The 21,648-nt window shown below is 34.0% G+C and overlaps 1 long non-coding RNA gene and 1 pseudogene across 3 annotated transcripts in view; one reads left to right on the forward strand and one right to left on the reverse strand.

The window, feature by feature from the left end:
• Positions 1–21,648, forward strand: part of LOC123938766 — a 208,658-nt gene that overhangs the window by 52,586 nt on the left and 134,424 nt on the right. The window lies entirely within an intron of this gene.
• LOC123938765 lies at positions 4,699–4,957 on the reverse strand (annotated as a pseudogene).

The raw sequence follows: 21,648 nt of genomic DNA on the forward strand, positions 1-21,648 counted from the left end.
TCTATCTTATTTTATTTTTCCTTCTCTTCCCCAGTTCTGTTTCTTAAATTCCACATATGAGTGAAATCATGTAATATTTGTCTTTTTCTGACTGATTTATTTTGCTTAGCATAATGCCCTCTAGTTCCATCCAGGTAGTTGCAGATGTCAAGAATTCATTCTTTTGATGACTGAGTAATATTCCATTTTATGTATATAATAGTTATGTATTATATAAATGTTACACACACACACACACACACACACACACACACACACACACCCACCATATTTTTATTCATCTGTTGTTGGAAATCTGGGCTCTTTCCATATTTTGTCTATTGTGGACATTGTTGCAGAGTCATTTATCTTTTAAGCAATTTTCTGAGAATATCTTAATTCAGAGATGGACTTGTCTTTATTTACTTTCTCCAGAGAACTCTTTAAAAAATTCTATGAATTGAAATGCATTTGGCATTATTTTATTTTCCTTGAATTTCTTGATATTAGGAGCACTGCTGCAGTTTGAAATATTATATATGTTGATATACAGGTTTCTCCTCTCTCTTTTTTTTAATTAAACAGAATGACAAGTTCATTTTCCTTTATTTATTGTCTTTCAATCAGAGTACCTTGGACAAATTTGAAAATGGCAATATTTTAAAAGAATGTATTTAAAAGTTTGTATAGATTTTTACTTCTTTTTCCCATGCAAAAGCTGTCAAAAAAAGCTTGAAAAGTTCACTCCATTTAAAAAAATTAAACTTAAGGGGCGCCTGGGTGGCTGAGTGGGTTAAAGCCTCTGCCTTTGGCTCAGGTCATGATCCCAGGGTCCTGGGATCGAGCCCCACATCGGGCTCTCTGCTCCGCGGGGAGCCTGCTTCCTCCTCTCTCTCTGCCTGCCTCTCTGCCTACTTGTGATTTCTCTCTGTCAAATAAATAAAATATTTAAAAAAAAGAATTAAACTTAAGAAAAGTAACCCTGGACAAGTCACTGAGCTTGTCTGAATCTGTTTTCTTATGAATAAAGTGAATACTAGAACTTGATCTTTAAGGTTTCCCCTCTGCTTTAAACTAAAATTATATCTGACCAAATACTGTTTCTAGGACTGAAGAACTCTGACTTTCTGATGAGACCACCAATTGGACCTTATTAGAGCTTAAAGGAAAAGAGTCATCTGATCCCTGGCAAACCAGAGATTTATATTCCTGGCACAAAAATCTCTACTTAAGAGACATGAATAAAAGGACCATTTTAAATCCTCCAAATCAGTGGCATCTGGGTGGCTCAGTTGATTCAGTGCCTGACTCTTGACTGCTGCTCAGATCAGGGTCTCAGGGTCTCAGGGTCTCAGGGTTGAGCCCCATATCAGGCTTGTGCTCAGCATAGAGTTTGCTTATCCCTTTCCCTCTGCTCTTCCCCTGATCATGCACACACTCCTTATCACATAAACAAACAAACAAACAAAGTATTGAAAAAATAAAATTTAAAATTCTCCAAATCAGACAGGTCCTCTGATCTAAAAGTGTAGGTATTAGTTTGTTTTCATACCTTGGCTATTATGAGTAATGTTGTAAAGAACATGGGAGTTTAGATACTTTGAAATCCTGTTTTAATTTCCTTTGGCTGTGTACCCAGAAGTGTGATTGGTGGATCATGTGTAGTTCTGTTTTTAATTTTTTGAGGGACCTTCATATTGTACTCCGTAGTGGCTGCACCAGCTTACTTTTCCACCAACAGTGCACAGGGGTTTCCTTTACTCCTTGCCAATATTTTTGTTATCTCTTTTCTTCTTGATGGTAGCCACTTTAACAGATTATGGGGTGATATCTCTTTGTGGTTTTGATTTGCATTATCTTGATGACTAGAGATATTGAGCATCTTTTCATGTATCTGCTGGTCATTTGCCTGACTCTGGAAAAAGGACTATTCAGTTCCTCTGCCAATTTTTAAATCAGATTGTTTCTGTTTTTGTTTGCTATTGAGTTGTATGATTTTTTAATGTATTTTTAATATTAATCCCTTATAAAATGTATGATTTGCAAATATTATTTCCCATTCTATGGGCTTCCTTTTCATTTTGTTGATGGTTTCCTTTATTGTGCAGAAGATTTTTAGTTTGATGTAGTTACACTTGTTGCTTTTCTTGCCTTTGATCTTGGTATCAAAACCAAAGAAATTATTACCAAGACCACTGTCAAGGAGTTTGCTCCCTATGTTATTTTCTAGAACTTCCATTATTTCAAGTCTTACAGTGAAGTCCTTAATCTATTTTAAGTTGATTTTTGTGCATGGTGTAAGATAGGGGTCCAGTTTCATTCTTTGTAAGTGACTGTCTACTTTTACCAACACCATTTTTTGAAAAGACTCTCCTTTCCCATTATATATTTTTGGTTCATTTCTTGTAAATTAGTTGACTCTATGTGAGTGGGCTTATTTCTGTGTTCTCTATTTTGTCCCACTGATTCATTTTTCTGTTTTTGTGTCAGAACCATACTGTTTTTATTACTATAGCTTTATATTCAGGACTAGAGTTTGAAATCAGGAAATGTGATGAGTCCAGCTTTGTTTATTCTCAGGTTTGTTATGGCTATTCAGGGTTTTTTGTGGTTCTACACAAATTTTAGGATTTTTCATTCTATCTTTGAAAAATGGCTTTGGAATTTTGATAGTGATTGAACTGGATCTGTTGATTGCTTTCATAAGTAGTATGGGCATTTTAACAATAGTAATTCTTCCAATCCATGAACACAGAATATTTTTCCATTTATTTGTGTCTTCTTAGTTTTTTTCACTAGTGTTTTATGTCTTACATGGTATAATTCTTTCACTTCCTTGGTTAAATTTATTCCTAGGTATTTTTTTTTTGATGAAGTTATAAAAGCGACTATTTTCTTTATCTTTCCAATATAAAAATTCAGTGCATAGAAACTCAACTGATTTTTGTAAATTGATTTTGTGTCCTGTGACTTTATGGAATTTGTTGATTAACGGATTTTTGGTAGAGTTTTTAGGGCTTTCTGTATGTAATTTCATGTCATCTACAAGTAGAAAGTTTTACTTCTTCCTTTCCTATATGAATGCCTTTGCCCCCGCTTGATCTTGCCTAATTTCTTTGGCTAGAACTTCCAGTACAATGTGAATAAAAGTGGCAGGAGTGGGCGTCCTTATCTTTTCCTTGATCTTAGAGGAAAAGATTTTAGTTTTTCACCATTGAACATGATAGTAGCTGTGTCTTGTCATATACGACCTTTATTATGTTGAGGTATGTTCTCTCTATATGCAGTTTGTGAAAATTTTTATCATGAATGGATATTGAATTTTTCAGTTTTTTTTTTGCATATATCAAGGTGATCATATGATTTTTATCCTTCGTTTTATTAATGTTGTGTATCACACTGATTGATTTGTACACACTGAATCATTCTTGAATCCCTGGAATAAATTCTAGTTGATCATGGTGTATGATACTTTGAATGTATTATTAAATTTGATTTTCTAGTATTTTGTTGAGGATTTTTGCATTTGCACTCATCAAAGATGTTGGCTATAATTTTATTTTCTCATAATGTCTTTGTCTAAGTTTTGGTGTCAGGGTAGTAATGGCCTCATAAAATGAATTTGTAAGTGGTAGAGTTTTTAGAAGTTTTTGACTAGGACTGTATTTTTTTTTTTTTTTTTTTTTGGGGTAGAATTTGGTAGAATTTACCAGTGAAGGTGTCTGCTTCTGGACTTTTTTTGTTGTTGTTTTGTTGACTGAATTAATCCATTTACTAGTAATTTGTTCAGATTTTCTGTTCCTTTGTGATTCACTCTTGGTCAGCTGTGCATTTCTAGGAGTTTATTCATCTCTTCTAAGTTTTTCAGTTTTTTGGCATATAATTATGTATAATAGTCTCTTAGGATATTTTGTATTTGTGTGGTATGAGTTGTAATGCCTCCTCTTTCATTCTAATTTTATTTGTTTGGAGCCCTCTTTTTTCTTGGTAAATCTAGCTAAAGGTCTGTCTGTTTTGTATATCTTTTCAAGAAATTAGCTCATGGTTTCACTGATCTTTTCTATTTTCTTTTTAGCCCCTGTTTCATCTATTTACTCTCTGATCTTTGTTATTTCCTTTCTCCTACTAACTTTGGACTTAGTTTATTGTTCTTTTCTTGTTTCTTGAGTTATAAAGTTAGTTTGTATATTTGGTCTACTTCATGGTGTCATGTCCCTTAAGCTCTCTTACTCTTTTTCATTCTTTTCCCCTTTTTGTCCTCTAATGGGATGAATGTGAATACCCTACCCTTGAGTTCACTGATTTTTCTTCTACTCTATCTAGTTTGATGTTGAACCCCTGTATTGAATTTTTTTGTTTAGTTATTATATTTTTCAGCTTTGTGATAATCTGTTTAAATACTGTCTTATTTTTATCCCCCAAGTTTTTATTTAAAATCACGTTAGTTAATATATAGTGTAGTAATGGTTTCAGGAGTAGAATTTAGTGATTCATTACTTACATATAACATCCACTACTCATCACAAGTGTCCTCCTTTATGCCCATCACCTATTTTGCCCATCCCCCCACCCACCTCCCCTCTAGCGACCCTCAGTTTGTTCTCTATAGTTGAGAGTCTTTTATGGTTTGCGCCTCTCTCTCTCTCTCTTTCTCTCCCCCTCTCTCTTTGGTTTTACTATTATTTATGAGAAATATCCCACATCTGTGATCTCCTCCTGTCAGAAGTTCTTTGAAATGATGCCATCAGCCTTGGCCAGTCGGAGGATGGAGTCATCGGACTCACCCATGAATTGGACTCACCTGTGAATGACCCCACAGTAGTGTAGGTTTTGAACTGGCTGTTGAACCTATCACGTTGTCATCCTTGGGCACATTCATCTGGATGGACATGTGGTCCTTGGTGCCAATGATGCTTTTGCTGGAGAAGTATTTCCACTGCACAGACAGGTCCATGAACTCACTGGCATCATTCTGCATGTCAAGGGCGATCTCCTGTCACTACCACTAGTGCAAGCACAGAAAGTCTCTCTTTTTATCTTATTTTATTTTTCTTTTTTCCCCCTGTGTTCATCTGTTTTTTCCTTAAATTTCACATATGAGTGGAATCATATGGTATTTGTCTTTCTCTGACTTATTTTGCCTAGCATAATACTATGTAGTTCCATTCATGCTCTTGCAAATGGCAAGATTTCATTCTTTTTGATGGCTGAGTAATACTGCATTGTATAAATATGCCACATCTTCTTTATCCATTCATCAGTTGAGGGACACTTGGACTCTTTCCATAGTTTGAATGTTGTTGATAATGCTGCTGTAAACATTGGGGTGCATGTACCCCTTCGAATCTGTATTGTTTGTATACTTTGTATCCTTTGGGTAAATACCTAGTAGTGAATTGTTGGGTCATAGGGTTCTATTTTTAACTTTTTGAAGAAACTCCATAATGTTTTCTATAGTATCTACACCAGTTTGCATTCCCACCAACAGTGCCGGATGTTTCTTCTTTCTCAGCATCCTTACCAACACCTGTTGTTTCTTGTATTGTTCATTTTAGCCATTCTCACTGGTGTGAGGTGGTATCTCATCATGGTTTTGATTTTTATTTCCCTGATGATGAGTGATATTGAGCATCTTCTCATCTGTCTATTGGCCATCTGGATCTTTGGAAGAATGTCTGTTCATGTCTTCTGCCCATTTCTCAACTGGATTGTTTGTTTTTTGGGTCTTGAGTTTGCAAAGTTATTTATAGATTTTGGATACTAACTCTTTATCAGATGTGTCATTTGCAAATATCTTTTCTCATTCCATAGGCTGCCTTTTAGTTTTGGTGCAATTGCAAATGGGATTGATTCCTTGATTTCTTTTTCTGCTGCTTCATTATTGGTGTATAGGAATGCAACAGGTTTGTATATGTTGATTTTATATCCTATATGCTAAATTCATGTATCAGTTCTAGTAGTTTTTTGGTGGAGTCTTTAAGGTTTTCTTCTTTCTTTCTTTCTTTCTTTCAGGAGAGAGAGAATGGGGGAAGGGTAGGGAAGGGTAGAGGAGGAGGGAGAGAGAGAATCTCAAGCAGACTTTACACCCAGCATGGAGCCTGATGCAGGGTTCAATCTCATGATCCTGAGATAATGACCTGGACTGAAATCCAGAGTTGGATGGTAAACTGCCTGAGCCACCCAGGTGTCCAGTCTCTCAAGTTTTCCATATAAAGTATCATATCATCTGCAAAGAGTTAAAGTTTGACTTCTTCCTTGCCAATTTGGATGCCTTTTTTTCCCCCTTTTTTTGTTTTCTGACTGCTGAGGCTAGGACTTCCAGTATTATGTTGAACAAGAGTGGTGAGAGTGGACATCCCTGTTGTGTTCCTGACCTTAGGGGAAAAGCTTGTGAATGATATTAACTGTGTGTCTTTTGTATATGGCCTATATGATATATGGCCTATATGTGAAGTATTGTGACATTCTATCCCTACTTTCTTGAAGGTTTTTATCAATAAAGGATTTCTGCATCTATTGAGAGGTTCATATGGTTCTTACCCTTTCTTTTGTTAATTTGGTGTATTACATTGATTGAATACTTTCTTATATTTTCTGTCTCTTTGTTGAAATTCTCATTTTGTTCAAGCATTATTCTTGGGACCTTGGTGAGGATCTTTATAACTGTTATTTTAAAATTTTTCTTGAGTAGATAACTCATCTCTGTTTTGTTAACCTCTTTTTTGTGAGGTTTTTTTTTTTTTTTTGGAACACATTATTTTTTCTTCAGTTTCCTTGATTTTCTTTATTGGATTGCAACACTTAATAAAACAGCCCCCTTTCCCAGTCTTGACAGAGTGGTCTTGTGTAAGAAAGGAACCTTACTATTCAGCCTGGCTCAAGCTCTTGGTTGTCTCTCAAATCTTCCTGATTGTCTAATCTACCTTATTTGTTCTTTGTTCTTCCAAATAGTAGAGGGAGTGCCAAGACCTGTTCCCATGTGGTATTGCTGTGTAATTTTCAGCTAGTTTTTGCATATCTTTCAGAGTGAATTGTCTTATGTATAGTTGGAGATTAGCTGAGTCCATAGGAGTTGATGAGTTCAGGGTCCACCTATGTTGCTATTTTAGACCAGAAGCAAGTTTGACACAGAATTTAGAGTAAGGACATCATCTATATCATACACGGCTGGTATCCCACCTTGCTTTTAGCTCTGTCCAGGCCATTTCTTCTGTAGCAAAGCTTTTTAATTTTTTTATTATTATTTTTTGGTGTTCATCAGTGAACATACACACAATGGAATATTATTCAATCATGAGAAATAAGGAAATCCTTTGATTTGTGACAACATGGACCTTCAAGGCATTATGTTTTATGAAATAAACCCGACAAAGAAAGATAAATAGTGCATGGTATCACTTACATGTGGAATTAAAAATTAAAAAAGAACAAACCCAAACTTTAAACTCCTAGGAACCGAGAGTAGCAGGGGCTTGGAGGTAGGGGAAATAGGAGTTGGTAAAAAGGCCCAAATTTTCAGCTATAAGATGTATAGTGCCTAAGACCTAATGGAAAACAGTGAGCATAATTGGTAACACTTAAAAAAAGGTGAAGATAATGGAATCTCGCTTCCATTCTGTCAGTTATGAGTTCTTTGATTTATTTTTGGCTGAACTATTTAATGACTTGTGTCACAGTTTTTAATTTCTGAAGTGAATATAAGGCTAATGTAGGGACATGCTGAGCCAGTCTATGTAAAAGAACTTTGTAAACTTCAAAGCCCACTATAAAGCTTACCTACTGATTTTGCTAAGTATGAAAGTTGTGAATATTGGTACAAAATGAAGGAAGATTTTCCCCTCTTTCTAGAAAATCACAATTTATTTTATATATATATATGTATATGTACACACACATATGTACATATATGATTTTATTTATTTGAGCAAGAGAGCACACAAGCGGAGGGGACAGAGGGAGAGGGAGAAGCAGATTCCCTACTGAGCAAGGAGCCTGATGCAGGGCTTGATTCCAGAACCCTGGGATCATAACTTGAACAGAAGGCAGACACTTAACCGACTGAACTACCCAGGTGCTCCTATTTTTTATGTTTTATATTAACAGATCCACATAAATAAAAATGAAGGTAGAAGTTTTAACAAAGTATTTCTAAATTCAGAGCTAGGATTCCTATAATCTCTATAACATGAGTTAATTTCTTTTTGAAAACGAGTCATCATTTGATTAAATAATTCACCTATGATCACTTAGGTGATGATCACTCTTTTCCTGATGATCTACCAGGAAAAGAGAAGTAGACAGTTGTAGGTTCTTTGAAGTGAATAGATTATGAAGGGGGAAAAAGAGGATTTTAAGTTTTTCTGGTACAGTCTCTGTCAGTTAAGATAATTGCCAAATTCTTCACTTTTTCTATAATCTAAGTGTTACTGAATCAGTTGTGTTAATCTTTTTTTAAACTTCTGGATGTCTTCATCTTTCATCTAGCATATATATGTTGGCATTTGGTCCCTTTCAGCATCACTGTAGTTACCGGTAACTTTGGTGAGCCTCCTCCCTTTAATATAGGATTGCTTTAGGAAATTTTATTTCTTTCTTATTTCTCCAGCAATAATAAGAGCACCTTTATCAACTGTTATTTGCATTATGTGAGAAATAATTTTTAGCATTAATAATACAGGCTAGCCAGACTATGCTGAAGGCCATGCAGTATATTACATATGCCCATACACATGAATACATACATATAATTTTCTTTTTCTTTATCATTCATATTACATTTTGAATTGTTCTAAGCCGAAAATAAGAATCGTCCTTCATACTCTTCATCCTTTTAAAGAGATAGAATTAGTTATATCTTCACTATGTAAACTCATAAATAAAGTAGAGAACATTGGAAATTCAACTGTTGGATTGTTCCTCTGGGGTATTTAGAGGATACAAATGTAAAACATTTATAAGTATTAACTTCTCATCAGTTTATTGATGAAGTATTGTGACATTTCCAGATGCTTGATTTTGCAATTTATATTCTTATTTTGGTCAAAGAATTATAAAAGTCATAACTTTTTTTCCCCTTTAGACTGGGAAAATGTAGGAGCTTTATTTTACCACAGAAGTAGAGTACTATATTAATCTGGTGTTTTGGTTATGACCACCATTTACATTTCGCTCATTTAAACAATTTCCTTTGTTTTTGATGGAATATGAGAACTTACTTGTGCTCATCAGAGTCTGCATAAGATCTGATGCAAATCCACTTAAGAATGGGCTGTGTTACCCGTGAAAATTTTCTTGAAGTTCATGGGATAAGAATAGGTCCTAGATTAAACAGTTTCTAATTTAGATGAAGGCATTCTCTATTTAGTAGAATTAACCTGCATTTCTTCTTGTTGGATGAAAAAGGAGAATATTAATACAATTAAATTATTTTTTGTTTGATCTTACTAAGATTTCACTTATTAGTCTACTTATTAGGAACTTTCCTTTGAATAACTGTGCATGGTAAGTATGTGAAAATGAGACTGTCAATTTGACAACTTTTTCAAGTGTATTTGGCATTCTTTCTTTAGATAAAGGAAAATATGTACGTGTTCATTAACAAAAAAGTGGAGACTAACCAAAACAAATCTATATCCAATCTTAAACTATGCAGAAGAAACAACTAATAACTAAAATTTTAAATAATCTATATTTTTTTGAGCTTGTGTAAACTGTTATAATAATATGTATATATACAGTTAAGTTTTTAAATAGGGAGACCACATCTTTTCTATGTGTTTCACATGAGTTTAATAGGATCTGTATATGACTATAAATAATAAATGTGAATTTGTCTCTTGAAAACCCTATGATTCTTTTTTTTTTTTTAAGATTTTATTTATTTATTTGACAGAGAGAGATCACAAGTAGGCAGAGAGGCAGGCAGAGAGAGTGAGAGGGAAGCAGGCTCCCTGCCGAGCAGAGAGCCCAGTGTGGGACTCGATCCCAGGACCCTGAGATCATGACCTGAGCCGAAGGCAGCGGCTTAAACCACTGAGCCACCCAGGTGCCCCAAAACCCTATGATTCTTAATATTGAGGCTTTAGGTACAGTAATGCTCAATTTGTCTTTCTATAAATAGAGTTTTTAAAACCTCATCTAAGAGAAATGTCAACTTGTACATAGTCATTGCTCATGAGTAATATTCTAGAAATTGTTAGTTTAGACTTCTTAAATGTTATTTTAAAGATTATATTTATTTGAAAGAGAGTGAGTGAGAGAGCACAAGTGCGGGAGAGGGGTAGGGGGAGAGGGAGAAGAAAGCTCCCTGTTGAGCAGGGAGCCTGATAAGGGTCTCTAACCCAGGACCCCAGAATCATGACCTGAGCTGAAGACAGACACTTAACTGACTAAGCCATTCAGGCATCCTGACTTCTTAAATGTTATTTCAGTCTAATTTTTCAAATAGTATATTGTATTTTAAGTTTTCTGTTGAACAAACTATGTAGTAGCAGTTGTAGAATCCTTTTTTGTAAAAGATCACACATTTCTTGTAGTCAAGTTGGATATTTTCCTTTATGTCTGTCATTAAGAATTATTGGGCAGGGGCGCCTGGGTGGCTCAGTGGATTAAGCCGCTGCCTTCGGCTCAGGTCATGATCTCAGGGTCCTGAGATCGAGCCCCGCGTCGGGCTCTCTGCTCCACAGGGAGCCTGCTTCCTCCTCTCTCTCTGCCTACCTCTCTGCCTACTTGTGATCTCTCTCTGTCAAATAAATAAAATAAAATCTTTAAAAAAAAAAAAAGAATTATTGGGCAATAGCAACAAATGGAGTTCTAAGTTGCATGTCTAAACAGAAAGCATTGTTTCAGAGGGACTTCCTTTGAAAATTTTAATAAACATTTATGTATACTTTCATATTCTTTTTTAAAAAAGATTTTATCTATTTCAGAGAGAGAGAGACCACACAAGCATGAGTAGGGGGAGGGCAGGAGGGAGAAACAGACTCCCCACTCAGCAGGGAGCCCAATATGGGGCCTGATCCCAGGACCCAGGGATAATGACCTGAGCCAAAGGCAGATGCTTAACTGACTGAGCCACCCAGGTGCCCCTACTTTCATATTCTTTAGTGGGTCTGATAAATAGACTAACAAGTAATTTATTACCAAAATATACAGTCTCAAAATAGAAATTAAGGGTCCACTCAGTGTCATAAAGTGTGGGCAGATTTTTAAAAATTATTTTTTATTTTTTAATTAACGTATAGTGTATTATTAGCCCCAGGGTACAGGTCTGTGAATCACCAGGTTTACACACTTCACAGCACATATGTTCCCCAATGTCCATAACCCAATCACCCTCTCCATACCCCCTCCCTGCAGCAACCCTCAGTTTGTTTTGTGAGATTAAGAGTCACTTATGGTTTGTCTCCCTCCTGATCCCATCTTGTTTCATTTATTCCTTTCCTACCTCCCACACCCCCCATGTTGCCTCTCAACTTCCTCATATATGGGAGATCATACAATAAATGTCTTTCTCTGATTGACTTATTTTGCTCAGCATAATACCCTCCAGTTCCATCTGCGTCGTCACAAATGGTAAGATTTCATTTCTTTTGATGGCTGCATAGTATTCCATTGTGTATATATACCACATCTTCTTTATCCATTCATCTGTTGATGAACATCTAGGTTCTTTCCATAGTTTGGCTATTGTGGACATTGCTGCTATAAACATTCGGGTGCACGTGCCCCTTCAGATCACTACGTTTGTATCTTTAGGGTAAATACCCAGTAGTGTGATTGCTGGGTCATAGGGTAGCTCTATTTTCAGCTTTTTTTTTTTTTTAAGATTTTTATTTATTCATTTGACAGATCACAAGTAGACAGAGAGGCAGGCAGAGAGAGACAGAGAGAGAGAGGAGGAAGCAGGTTCCCAACTGAGCAGAGAGCCCGATGCAGGGCTTAATCCCAGGACCCAGAGATCATGACCTGAGCTGAAGGAAGAGGCTTTAACCCACTGAGCCACCCAGGTGCCCCTATTTTCAGCTTTTTGAGGAACCTCCATGCTGTTTTCCAGAGTGGTTGCACCATCTTGCATTCAAGTGTGTATACAGGTATATATAATATATATATGTATTCTAATACAATATGAGTGCAAGCCAACTAATTCATCTGGTATTCAACTAAAGAAAAAATGATAACTGGCTGTGAGAGGAAGTATGTTGGTCTTCAGTGTGTGTTGTGCAAAAGGATTTTGACTATATGCAGATTTTTCTTATGTGTTGACTTTAGATCTTCATCCCTGAGAAAAAGATCATTTAACTAGTGTTTTTTTTTTGTTTAATTTATAGTTTTGAATAGTCTGCTAAACTGTTTTAATATACTTGAACTCTACTTTAATAGATTCCTGCACCAGTCTGTATCATGATTTCTCAGATATATCTTGTAGGAGACCTGAAGAAGCGTAATATTGTGGGTTAAATTGTCAGCTTTGATGCTGATCCTCTTTAGGCCCAGACCGGTATATTTATTTCTAGTAGTACCCTATATTTTTGTGTGGATGTTTTGTTTTCTTTTTTACATAGTGTCCCACATATTTACAATACACATATCATTTTAACTTTTCCTGTCATGTAATTGATACTAAATATTTGAAGAGTGTATGAAAAACTGTGTTATAGATATAATTTTAATTTTAATGATGAAGAAACTGAAGTACAGATGAAGGCAAGTGTATTTTCTTAGTTGACAAGTTCTAGGTTCATATTCCATTTCTGAGATTACATGATCTTTGGAAAATCTTTGTCTTTTTAGTCTCTTTTTTCTCAGCTGTAAAATGGGGATTTGAGGGTTATTGGGAGGGTTGAATGAAATCATCTAGGTGAAAATGTTTTGAACTGTAAATTTTCATACAAATACAAAGCCAGTATTATGGTATTCTACTATATTACTAATTGTAAAGCCATTACTTTAGTAATATACTGGAAGAGAACAGGTCAGTGCTCTTTCTTCTGTTTCCACACAACCTCAGGTCTGGAGACATTAAGTCTATTTATTGCTAGCTTGGCATCACATTACTAATATTTATCATAAATGCAGTTTTGCAGAACTCTTATTACCATGAGCTCAAACTTTAGAGGTCACTTTATGCTTGTAATATATTGTAGAAGTCCTTTGAATGAATGTTTCTTTTCTTTTTTTCTCCCAATTCAAATTTATTCAGGTATGCAAACTATAAAAACAGTTATGTAATAGATTACCCATATGGTTTCATTCTTTCTGCTTTAATCTGGTGTTTCCCAGAATATGGAATAGTCTTGGTTACCAGTTTATTTCATTCATCTCTTCTGAGAAGAAGAATATAAACTCAACTAGTTATGACATGTAAGTTTTATGGCATGAGTGTATGAAATTATCTAATTATTGTTGCCCAGTAACATTCTAAATTTGTAAGAAAAATACCCACTTCATATTTCTTAAGTTTGTTTCTCTTCCTGATGCGATTTTTGAGGATATTCTGGAATTACTTACCTCTTTTTTTTTGTCTTAAATATCTAATTCAGTGTACTTTGAAACACTGGGGATTACACTCTGAAACCTACAGTAAACAAATCAGCTAACAAAAATTAAACCACCACAGGAGAAAATGTGAAATGGAAGTATGTAATCAAATAAATGGGAAAGAGGTTTGAGAAGGATTGTAGAAGACTAACAGGAGATATCACTAGTGTGTTTCTTACTTGGTGGTTGTTTTCTTTCAGGAAAAATCTTATCAGCTGGAGAGTTGCTCTTTTCTTTGAAGTAAGCTCTGGTTTCTCTGAAATCAGATTTTGTATTCCCCAGGCTCCACTCTGCAATGCCAGTGCAAACATACATTAGCAGCTGTACAACACTTTAAAGAGTTAGCAAGAAGGTATCAAGCAATTACTTATTCTGTCTTAGACCTTTAGAAGTCTTTAAAAAAATTCTAGAGTTTGAGGGAGAAGAAAAATAAGACAGTCTAAATAAACGTCATGGAAAAATATAAAATGATAATGTAAATTAGTTGAACAGATTGCATTCTATCAGTGAGAGATTCAGGAAAATATTTCTGTTGTTTTTATAAACAAATGACATGATGGTTTCTTTTTCTAGTTTGGTAGATAGATGCTGTTCTAGTGAGTCTTTTGTTAACTATTAACTAGTACATTGTATAGTGAAATAACTCTGAATAAAATGGTGAGATCTCTTTGATGATGTGAAGGGCTCAGATTATTCTTTTCTAGTTTCCAAACTTCACAGAGGTATACTGCTGGTTTATATCTAGCATTTCAAGTATCTCTAACTTTTTGTTACTGTTTGCAGTCCAGTGAAAGATTGGAGTCAGAACATCTGGGTTACAGTCCTGGCTTTTCTACTTACTAGTTTTGTGTCTTTGACAACTCATTTAACTTCTTTTGCCCTTGGTGTCCTCGTTTGCAAAATAGGGCTAGTAATACTAACCCATATATAGGGTTACTATCTAACTTAAGTGAGAATTTATGTGAAAATGCCTTTAAGTTGTAAAGTGCTGTTAGGTATAACACTTAAAATACTTTTAGAATGAGAAGGGGTATAAAGGAAAAAGGAAAAATCAAGTTGTTATTATTTCTGTTTACTAACATTTATATGAGAGATAATAATTATAATCTTTATTAGGTAGGGGAGAATACTCCAGAAAGGCATATTTTTTTTTTTTTTGTCTATTGTCAATAGAGGATTAGAGAGAAGTTTAATATAAGATATAGGTTTTAGGTCATGTATATTTTTATATTTGAAATTGATTTCAGCTCTAGAATCTTGTAGTCTTTTGATTTTTTGTTTACCTCCACACCATGTTTGAGAATAATTTGAGTGTCTATGTAGTTAGGTGCAGTGTATTTACATGTAATGCATATGTATATTGTGTCTGGGTGAACCAAAGTACTGCAACAGGCATGTGAAGAGATAATTCCTTTTGAGGAGAAAACTTCACTTATTCATTCATTTTTGTGTTGTTTTTTTTGTGCCAGGTACAAGTTAATTGTCCTGGCTGCAATATTTGACTACATTAATTATGAAAAGTTGGCTGTCACTTTGTTGATTGCATGATTATTGGTCTCTGTTCATATTATGAGCCATTTCAACAGATCTTCAAAATCTATACTGAATATAGGTATATATCCTATATATATATCCTATATATATATACCCAGATATACCCAGATAATGAATGATGCATTCCAGGGGCCCCTGGGTGGCTCAGTGGGTTAAAGTACTCTGCCTTCGGCTCAGGTCGTGATCCCAGGGTCCTGGGATTGAGCCCCGCTTCGAGCCCCGCTTTGAGCCCCGCATCAAGCCCCGCATTGGGCTCTCTGCTCAGCAGGGAGGCTGCCTCCTCCCCCAACCCTCCGCCTACTTGTGATCTTTGTCAGTCAAATAAATAAGTAAATAAATAAATAAGTAAATAAATAAATAAAATTTTTTTTTTAAAAAAAGGATGCATTCCATTTTCAGCTTATTACCTTAAATTTATACATTGAAGAGACAAAATTGGTATACAAAAGAGATAAAAATGGTATATTTCTTAGATGTACAGCTGCAGTTTGAGGATTGTCTTCTGGTGTTATGTTCACAGTCAGTCACCAAGTTTTGAGGCCCAATAGCAAACAGAAGAGATTTTCTAAAAGTGAAAGGAACAGTCAGTCTTTTGTTCTTACTATTGTTCATTCATTAACACATACTTATTGATCACTTGCTCTAAGACAGTGTGGCAGATGCTGAGAATAAATCAGGAGTAAATTATAATCTAGGGGAGAACATGAACATTAATCAAATCATTCAGAATTAAATTAAAACACTTATCCATACTAAGGAGAGGTATGTGGTTTTGTAAGAGACAACAGTTGAGAGAAATAGAAAAAGTAATAAGTATATGTTTGAATGATAAAAAGAAGTGGGAAATTACCCTATATAATCAATAACATTATTATGTTTATCTTATATATTACAGACTTCTAGTGATGAGAGTTTTTATAAAATTATAGATGAAAGTAATTTTCCACTGGTAAGGTATACTTAAACAATTTTGAAGTAATAAGGAATTAAATATAAAATAGTTTATAAAAGTTATGTTAAATATAAAAACTGGACCATCAGAGTAAAACCTCATGGTTTTATTTTATATGCTTGCAATTGGTGGAGTAAATCCGTATACTAAATTATTATCTCTTTACATGTGTCACTTTCTGTGCATGCTGTTTCTTTGCCTTGAAATGTAGGAAAATACAACTTCAGAAAGGTAGCCAAAAATTCTTTTCCTAAGATATTAATGTAGGCATTAAGAATTTATATTATTTTTTCATTGATGTTTTTACTTTTTGAAATTTAACTTTATAAAGAGAAGTCATTAGTTTTACTTTAAATTTTCAGTTTTGCTTTGTTACATGAGCTAATCATATTGTTGTTTGAATTCAGAACTTAAATTTGAAAAACTAAAAATATTTTGTTTTATAAAATATTTTTATTTTTTTGATCACAGCTTAACTCTAAGCTTAAAATTCCTTAAATTAATTACTTAGCATTTTTGATTGCTAGTTATACTGTTATATAATGTTAGTTGATCTGTTTCCATGTTTAATTCAAGATATCAGGCTCAAGAAGCCCCAACTAAAATATTTCCTGTGCTTAAATGGAATAAAAGAGATATTTTAGTAACATTTAAGTTCTTACTGATTAGTGAATGGCAGGTAATTTACAAATAATCTCGTTTATATGCTCTCAGTGTTTCCCAAGTTGCAGGGAAATTGGCCAGATTTTATGACAGTACCTCTCACTTCATTACTCATAGAACTCCCAAATAAATTTCATTGTTTAATGGGTACCGGGAGGTAAAAATTACTTGGTAGGTTGGAAACTGGAAGAAGAAAAATGTGTGTCTTTGAGTTTTATATTTTAATTATGAGGGTAGTACCCTTATGCTCATTTTTCTCCTGTCTTGTTTGGCAATTTTTAATTTAGATTTTTCAAAAAGTAACCAATTTTTGCACGTTTGCTATTTGGTATAGAATACTTAATATTAGATGTTACTAGAAATATCAAGTTGAAATACTTTTTCCTCTCTTCTCTTTCAATCCTTGGCCTTAAAAAAAGTGTTCCTTTAAGTAGCCCTGTATTTAACAACCAGCAATGTTATCATGGCTTTGACTATATAATAGAATATGAAAGGAAGTTGAATGTTTCAAACTACATTGTAATTTTATATTCAAACACATGGTAATCTTATCTGTTAACTCCTGGTTTATGGTGGTCTCCGTGACGGTTAACTATTATAATTAGGATTAATGAACCATAACGTGCTCCCCCCGTCTTTGAGTAGTGGGTATTCTGTTCCCTAATTTTCGGTTGTACTGCAAGCTTGAATTTTCCCCTATGCTATTTTTAGGGTATGCATTTCTTGGTTGTAATCATTAATACTGCCTGCCCCGCATCAAGGTTGGGAAGTTAATTTCAGGAGTATTTGTTAAGCTCTATACATATCTTATGAAAGGCAATAGAAATCAGAAGTGTCTTAATAATTTTGCCACAAAATGAATTGGAAAGTAAGAGATGATTACCACCATTTCCTGCTTTTTATATGACCATCCAAAATAACTTAACTTCAAAGTCTCACCATTTAATCATAGTCATGCTGCTTACTCAGAACAGATCATAAACAGTTAAACTTCTCTTCTTTGCTCTGGATGTTTCTGTAACACACTTTATGATGTAACTAAAAATTGTATGCATGAATAGTGAAGGAGACCCAATTCTTCCACATTCCTTGGATGCACGATGACGTGGGTAGATTATTGAACAGATTGAGATCTCAGGTTAATGTTACACATGTGAGTAATTGTATTTGCCTTTCTTAATAGGATCTTCAATATTTTTGTAAAATGAGGCATAAATATTCATTAGAACTATGTATAAATTTTACATTTTTATGAATTAAAAACATTTATGTGAGCAAAGATGCAGTTTATATAGAGAATCACATTCTGTTGAAGATCTTGTGTTATCCACAAGAAAATTTAGAACCTTTTAGGAGAGCTTCCAGCTTTCAAAAATGAGGTTCTTTGAGAGCCATGCATCACTGTCCAGCTGATCATATATTTAATCCTCTGTTTTTCCATTTATTTGGTGGACAATGAGACAGCAGTAAAGGAATTTGGCTTTCAGGTGTGCAGGTTTGATACAAAGGAGTAATTATTCTAAACAACTTATTAAGTATGTATATAAAAGGAGAAATGAAACTCAATGAAAAGTTCCCATCTTAAAAAAGTTGATAGTGAATGCAGAGATTCTCTGAGTCATCCTGTACAAATGAGAAATTTGGTGAATAGAATGGAGAAAGTTAATACAAACTGGTATTAGAAAGTTAATATGAACTGCCTCAACCCCTGGTCCAGTGATATTTTCGCTATTTTATTTAATATACTTTTAATACTTCTAATTAATCTACAAGATAAACACATGGTCATTTCCATTTGGTATATTTAGAATCTAAATAAAGTAACACATTTTTGAAATTTCATTTTGGACCTTTGAAAATTACTTGTAAAAATCAAGTTAGAAACTAGGCAAGAATGTTGTGTCACCATTTTTGCTGTGTTGTCTGCTTTTCTCAATATTATATATATATATTCATTGAGACTGTATGTATGAGAGTTGATCACATGGGTTTAGATCTATAGATATTATAAAGATTTAAACATGGTTTACTTTCAAAAAGTTATTCAAAAATTTAAATTAATAAATACTTCAAAGAAATGAAAATGAAACATTTGAAATAGGAAATATTAGAAAAAGTAAATTGGAAAATATTTCAAACATACCGAATAAACAGATTAGTCAATTTTAACAAATAGTATTTTGACATATTTGTTTTATATGTTTTAGTGTTTTAAAGCAATGAAAGGTCCCAGAGACTGTCACATTCCATTCCCACCCACCTCACTTCTTTAGGAGTAACCACTATCCTGAGTTGGTGTGTATTCTTCCTCCAAGTTTTTATATTTCCATGCATGTATGTACCCATAAATCATATAGACCCATTTTGCCAATATGGTAGCTACCAGCCACATTGACTCTTTAAATTTAAATCAATTAAAATACATTCAGTTTCTCGGAACACTAGCCACATTACAACTGTTTAATATCCATGTGTGGCTTAGCCTTCTGTATTGCATGGTGCAGATATAGAACATCTTCATCATTGCGGAAAAGTTCACATATAAACCATTGTTTGCATGTTTTAAATTTCATACGAATGATATACTATTCATATTTATATTCATATTCTGGAGCACATTTTTTTCACTTAGTGTTGTGTTTTTCATATTTGTCTATAGTGACACAGGGATTTATGGACATTTAGATCATTTCCAGTTTTTAATTGTTAAAATAATGCTGCAGCGAGCATACGTTTCTTTACACGTATGTGTGAAAATTTCTTTAGGGTATGCATTTCTTGGTTGTAATCATTATCAACTTTACATGATATGGCCAAATCATTTGCTAAAGTAGCTATATCAGTTTATGCCTCAACCAGCAGTATGTAAGATTTCCTTTTCTTTACATACTTGGTGATACTTAGACTATGTACTATATATAATGTCAAATGTTATTTTGTTTTAATTTGCATTTACCTAACATTTAGTGAGGATGAGCAACCTTTCGTATGTTTATTGGCCATTTGGGATTTCTTTTCTGTGAATTGCCTATTTCTATTTCCTTTTCGTTATTGTTGTTTTCCTTTTGATTTAGAAGTTCTTTATAAAAATTCATTTTTGTTTGTATGCATTATAAATTTGTCCCATTTTGTATCTTGTCTTTTCCCTTTGTTTATGGTGTCTTGATATATAGAAGTTTTAAAACTTACTGTGTAAAAAGTTTTAGCCTTTTACGTTGATGCTTGTACTTTTTTGTATCTCGTTGAAACAAGCTTTTCCTTAGTTGATCCCATATGGCTAATTTACTGCTTTTTCCCCTAAAAATGTTATAATTTTGCTTTCTAGATTTAGGTTTTAAAATCACCTGGGATTTATTTTGTGAGCCAGTGATCTAAATTTTTTCCCATATGTGTAAGTAATTTTCTCAGGATCATTTTTTAAAATAATTTTTCCTTTTCCCATTGATTTGTATTGACAGCTTTTTCATTCATCAAATTGTCGTATATAGATGCATTTGTTTCTGGGTTCTCCATTTTGTGGGTTGATTTGTTTATCTTTGTTTATCTTATATCATCTGAATTATAAGTGCTTTATAATGTAATGAAGGCTGTTTAAAGTAAGTCTTGCCACCTTGTCCATGTTATTGACGATTGTTCTATTTAGAGTATCTTCCCTCACAAGTGAATTATAAGGTCCTATTGTCTGGTACTGTTAACAACCTTTATGGGGTTTTGGAATTGAATTAATAGAGTTAATTTAGTACAAATAGACATTTTCATGAAACTTAGTATTCCTGTCTACCAACATAGTACATCTTCCTGTTCATTTGTGTTTCCATTTATGCCTCACAATAAAGTTTTATAATTTCCTTTATAGGGGTCTTAATCTGATTTTATTAGACATACTTTTAGGTACATTATGATTTTGTTTCTAGCAAATGGGATCTTCTATTACATTTCTACTTGGTTATTGTTTGTATGTAGGAATTCTATTATTTTTTAAAAATTATTTATTTATTTTTTATTTTTTTATAAACATGTAATGTATTTTTATCCCCAGGCGTACAGGTCTGTGAACCGCCAGGTTTACACATTTCACAGCACTCACCATAGCACATACCCTCCCCAATGTCCATTACCCCACTCCCCATCTCCCAACCCTCCTCCCCCCAGCAACCCTCAGTTTGTTTTGTGAGATTAAGAGTCACTTACGGTTTGTCTCCCTCCCAATCCCAACTTGTTTCATTTATTCTTCTCCTACCCCCCTAACCCCCCATGTTGCATCTCTACTTCCTCATATCAGGGAGATCATATGATAGTTGTCTTTCTCCGATTGACTCATTTCACTAAGCATGATACCCTCTAGTTCCATTCACATCGTTGTAAATGGCAAGATTTCATTCTATTAATTATTTTTATATTGATCTTGTATCCAATAACCCTTTTGAACTCTCTTATTAGTTTTGGCAATTTGTAGAATCTCTGGGATCTTTTATGGAATAATGTTATCTGAAAATAATGACTATTTTTTTTTCAGTCCTTATGCTTTTAAAACTTTTAAAATTGGTTAGAGTTTCCTGTACTTAAGAAGGGTTGAATACAAGCAGTATGCAGTAACAAACATTTTCACTTTGTTTATAACTTTAAAGTAAATGTTTTAAAAAGTTTCCCATTAAATATCAGGTTAGGGGGATTTCCTTGTATTCTTAACTTGCTAAGAGATTCTTAATAAAAGGTGACAAATAGATGTTGAATTTTTTTCCTGCATCTTTTTGAAAGATAATATGAGTTTTCTTTTATATGTTGTGGCAAATTAAATTAAATAATCATTGAGAAGAATAAATGAAACAAGATGGGATTGGGAGGGAGACAAACCATAAATGACTCTTAATCTCACAAAACAAACTGGGGGTTGCTGGGGGGAGGTGGGATTGGGAGAGGGGGAGCGGGCTATGGACATTGGGGAGGGGAGGCGAACCATA

The sequence above is a fragment of the Meles meles genome, chromosome 3 (genome assembly GCF_922984935.1).
Source record: "Meles meles chromosome 3, mMelMel3.1 paternal haplotype, whole genome shotgun sequence".
Lineage (NCBI taxonomy): Eukaryota > Metazoa > Chordata > Mammalia > Carnivora > Mustelidae > Meles > Meles meles.